Source organism: Marmota marmota, unplaced genomic scaffold (assembly GCF_001458135.2).
Source record: "Marmota marmota marmota unplaced genomic scaffold, marMar, whole genome shotgun sequence".
NCBI lineage: Eukaryota > Metazoa > Chordata > Mammalia > Rodentia > Sciuridae > Marmota > Marmota marmota.
The window spans coordinates 7,897,345-7,903,014 of NW_026000142.1; positions in this window are offsets into that span (position 1 = coordinate 7,897,345).

The window sequence follows — 5,670 nt, forward strand, 5'->3', positions numbered from 1 at the left end:
TATCTTGGTTATGCTTTTGAAATCCCCTTTTCATAAACAAATGAGTGGAGATACTGAAAGTCCATTTTTAAGTTCTTCAATCTTTATAGTCCTTACTGACCTCCATTTCAGCCTCATCTTTCACTTCTATTTCTTTCTTTCACTTAGCTTTCAATCAGTTATCAAATTTTATCTGTTCTACTTCTGTAATATCTCTGGAATCTCCTACTTGAAATCTCTGTTGCTGTGGATCCCTTATTTACGGAAAATAAAGCCCAAGTCCTTACTCCAATATTAAGAATTTTGCATTATCTAAGTTCACATCTTCTTATTGCCCCTAACTTGTGACCCAAGACAAACTGAGATGTTCAACATTCTTTGGAAACAGTAGTTTTCTTATCCCTTTGCCCATTCTGTGTCTTATTTCATACAAAATTATTTGAGCATTTCTTTTTGTCCCAATGCCCACAATTCACATCTCACATCCCACACCTTCCTACCTCTCTACTCAAGCGTTTGCTTAAAAAAAAAAAAAAAAAATGTACTTTTAAAGAAATTACCTAATCACAAATAAGATTTTGTCTTTGAACCCAAAACTTTTTATTTTAAACTGACATGAAACTTGTTTTAAAGTTTTGTTTTAATCACCATTTACTAAAACACCTTTTGTCAACTTGGGAGTTCGTGGCTCTTTTTCCTTTCTTTTTGTATTTTTTTTGGTGGTACTGGGATTTGAACCCAAGAACCCAGGACCTTGCACAGGCAAGGCAACCACTGAATTACATCCTAGTCCTTTTTATTTGTTTTTTATTTTGTTTGAGACAGTCTCACTAAATTGCCCAGGTTGGCCTTTAACTTGCCATCTTCCTACCTCAGCCAGGATTAGATTATGCCCACCAAAACCAGTTTAGAGTTTGTGTTATAATAATTATTTTAAAATTCTTGCATCAAGTAACATAATCTGAAGTTAGTTGAAATGTGCCACAAAATACCTTGGTAGAATAAGGAGGGAGAAAGAAAGGGAGAGAGAAATTAATTATTAGCAAATTGACAAGTCTCTTTTTTTCTGATAAATTTCTGTTTCCTTGATCAGTGGTTTTTAGAATATTTAGGTGTGGAATTTAGTTTTTGAGCAACGTCTTAGGGAGGACCCCAGTAAATGACAAAATGTGGCTTCACTGATTTAGTTTGAAGCAAAAGACCATTGCTCTTAATTCCAATGGCCTCTGAGCACCAGCCTGGAGCATACTATGCAGCTGTGTCTTTGATGATAACTTACTGTGACCTAACAGAACTTCTTTGGTTTATAACTGAAACACATCTCACCACTGGGCAAATACAAGCTTAAGTTTATATTACATAAATATAGCCTTCAAAATGACAAGAGAAAAAAGTAATTATTTTTTAAAAAGTGATTTTCCATTTTTTACATTTCAAATGTAGTCTTAAGGGAAATTTTTTAAATGATAGAGATTTTTCTACAGTGCATTATCATTTTAAAGTGATTTCATAATGAAAAGGAAAACATTTTTATTTCATAAATTTCAGATTCATAGATGGAATGTATTATTGATAGCATTCTTAAGAAGTTACTCGGAACAACTGGACATGGTAGCACACACCTATAATTCCTGCTGCTCAAGAGGATGAGGCAGGACCATTCCAAGATCAGGCCCCGTCTTAGCAACTTAGAAAACCCTGTCTCAAAATAAACATTAAAAAAGGCTGAGGATGTAGCTCGTGGCAGAGTATTCTGGATTCAGTCCTCAGTAACTTCCCACCACACACCAAAAGTAGAACAGATAAGTCAATATAAATCCAAATCTTCATATATTTCATCCTTAAACATAAAAGGATGTCCCCCCTGAATAAAAGCCAATTTTCTGCTTTCTTACAAATTTGCCAATAATTATTTCTACTGTTTAGAATAAATCTAAATGGAGACATCACTGAGATCTTTAAAAACCCATTTAAATTAAGAAAAAGGTTTGAGTTGGATTTTTCAGCGAGTATTTAAGGAAAATTTTTACAAACTTGAAACTGTCTAATTCTTTCCTCATGGGTAATTGTTATATTTTTAAGTTATGAAATAAGGAATTTCCTAAAATCACACTATTTGAATATGTCATTTGTCACACATTTAAAAGCATAACCTTCTCCAACCAGTTATCTTATTTTCCTTTCTAAAAATAACTAGATGACTATTTGGTAATCTGGTTAAAAAAAGAAAAGAAAAAGAAAAGATACCAATTTTTAAACACTCCCTCATGTACGTACTTCATTTTTTTCTGTATTTTTATTGGTTCATTATAATTATACATAACAGTGGGATTCATTGTTACTATATTCATACATGTATATGAATGATATCACAATATAATGTTACCAATATTCCTAGTTTTTAATTTAAAAAAATTAATTTTAGTCAAATTCTAGCACAGCTCTCATTTCATTTATATTTTTGGAATGCTGAAAATTGAACCCAGGGCCTTGAGCTTGTGGGTAAAGACTACCATTGAGTTATAACACCCACCTACCTCACCCTACCTTCTGCCCAGAAATAATTAATAGTTTCAACACCCCTGTTTTGTCTTTTTTATTTTTTGAGTTATGGAGAATGAACCCAAGAATGTTCCATCACTAGGCTGCATCCCCAGTCTTTTTTGTCATGTATTTGTTTTACCATGAGATAGTTTCTTACTAAGTTACTCAGGTTGGCCTCCAGCTTGTGATCTTCCTGCATAAGCCTCCAAAGTAGACAGCTTTATAGGTATGTGCCACCTCATCTGAGTGCATTTTATGTTTTCACAGGATTTATCACTATGTAAAATATTGTACATATTTAATGATTTACTTGTTTATTGCCTGCATTTATTTACTTATCATCCAAAAAAATTTTCCCCCTTTCTTCCTTCCTCTCTTTTCCCCCACAACCACTCCTGTACTGGGGATCAAACCCAGAGTTGCTCTACCACTGAGCTACATCCCAGCCCTTTTTACTTTTCAGTTTAAGGCAGTTGCCTAGGCTAGCTTCAAACTTGGCTCCTGCCCTGCCTCAGCCTTCTGAGTTCCTGGAGTTACAGGTGAGCACCACCACAGCTAGCTCAAAAAAAAAAAAAAAAAAAAAAAAGGCTCAAAGAATATTGTTAGATTTTTACAGAATCTAAAATAGTTTTTAAATATTTTTGAGGTCTTTGCTTTATAACAAGTAATGTGAAAACATTGTTCAGATGTATACTATATGCTTTTTATTGTTATTTTACCAATAATAATTTCAAAAGCAGCATCTGTGACATGGCCAAAAGAGAGAAGACCAAAATTTTGCTGTCATATTTAAAAGTCAGCTAGCTCAGGCTTTACATATATAAGTACTATAAGTCACACTCTGAAAAGATTAATAATTGAAAAAGTATTTTGTTTTTTATACCAGAAAAAAAATTTGTCCAGCTCTCCTCTAAAGCCACATATGTACAATATGTACATACTTTTTCAAAAGATTAGTGGTAATCTATAACCTTTGTGTTCATTCAATTCCTGCCAAGAAAAAGAAAATATCTTTGAAAAATTATTTCAGGAGCCAATGTGCTTAATGGAGTAAAGTTGATGATCAAGGTAATATCTTTTCTATGTTAGCCACTATGGTAACAATTCTTTATGCATTATTTTGTATAATTTTTACAGACTTATGAGATATATTATTATTGCTGGTATTTTTCCTATTTCAGTTTAAAAAACAGAAGCTTAGTTCAATTTGGGGTTTTAATTTTGACTTGAATTTTCAACTAAAAAATAGCAATGTCAGAAAAATGACCCATCACTTCTCATGCATGCTACTCTGGGTATTAATTTAAGTCTCCTCTTATCAAGATTTAGTGAAGGCAAGTTTTTTTTTTTAAAGTAGTACCACAATCTTTTTTAATGAAAACTGTTTTTATCTTGTTTTTCAAGGTATACCTAAAGATTTATGATACCAAGAATTGGCAAGAACTCAAAATGGTGTGCTTATAGGTACCCAAAGTTACAGTTCAGTAAACTTAAAGCAACAGCCACATACAAGGCACTCTTTTGTAACAGGGATAAGAAAAAATAAAAATAAAAAAGTTGAAAATGTAGTGTGCTAAAGCAAAATTAAAATGGAGATGGACCATGAAGTCTTTTTCTGAGCACACAAAGTAAAACTTGAAAAATAGCCTCAATGTAGCTTAAATTACAAATAGAAATGAAATCTTCCCTTGGGTCATAACTGCAAATAAGAAAAAAATTACCTTGGGTCATTTCTGATAAATACTTATATTAAAAAGAAATAAAAGAACCCCCACCATTCATAACTAGCCAACCAACATGATGATGTGACTAGGGACTTTCCAACAAAGAATCCAAATAATTTATTTTTCTTCTGCATTTTCCTAGTGAATACTTGCCTCTGACCTTTGGTCATTGGAAGGCTACTCTTTTGTCAGGTTTCCCAGTTCATGAACTGTTTCTCAATAACCTCTCTAAAACTCTAATGTTCCTCAGATATTTGTTTAAGTTCCAATCTCTAAAAAGAGAGTTTAATGGCTAAAAATAAAGCAGCCCACCACTTTAACCCCTTGTACACTTTACCCTCCTGTTATGGTTTAGATATGAAATGTCCCCCCATCCCATGTGTTAAAAACTTTGCCCCCAAGGCAGCAAAATTCAGAAGTAAGATCTTTGGGGGTTATTCGATCATGAGGGCTGTAACTTCATCAAGGGACTATTGGAAGATGGTGGAAACTGAGGAGGCTGAATTAGAGGAAGTGGATCCTTGGGATGATGACCTTGGAGAGGAGTCAGTCAATCTCAGTTTATCTCCCTCTCTCACTCCCTCTCCCTCTCCCTCTCTATTTCTCTCTCTGTCTCCTTCCCAGACCTATGTTGTAAGTAGCTTTGCTCTGCTGCATTCTTGCCACCAAGATGTTCTGCCTTAACCATAAGCCTAAAAACAACAGAGCCAGGTGATCATGGACTAAAGCCATGAGACAAAATAAATATCTCCTCCTTTTAAGTTGGTTTTCTCAGGTATTTTGTCACAGTAACAGAAAGCTAATTAAAATACCCCGTCCACTTTTTATTATTCAATTCATTACCACTATGGAGACCAGAGCTGGAGTATAATTCTATGTTAAGGGGCTGTGAGAATGCCATTCAAGGTAAAATCAGGGGAGAAACTAAGCAGAGCTTTCCAAACAGTATACTGCAAATGGTACACCAGCCCACTATTGGCCAGCATCCTTGCTTGTCCCAATGAGCTGTGAAAACTATTTCATGTGAATGCTATGGAGGAAAAATGTTGGGAATTTTTGTACTTTAAGGCAGTGATAAACAAAATAATTTTCCTTGTTAATCATATCCTATAGAAAGTATGTGGTATATTTACCTATTTTCATTAAAATAGATTATAAAATTATGTTTTTCCTTGAAACATCTCTGAGTTTTAATTTAGATCTACCTTTATCACTTCATGAGTTAGTAAAGGTAAATAATTTTAAACAGAAATATTTATGATTTTTTTCTTAATTCAAAGCAATAGTATGATAAAGTTGACTTTCGAGAATAACCATCTTATATACTATTTCTTGTCATATAGGCAAACCAATTTACAGGGAAGTCAGAATGATTTTGCATAGCATGAGTCACTTGAAATAGTCTTTAAAATGCAACATGATT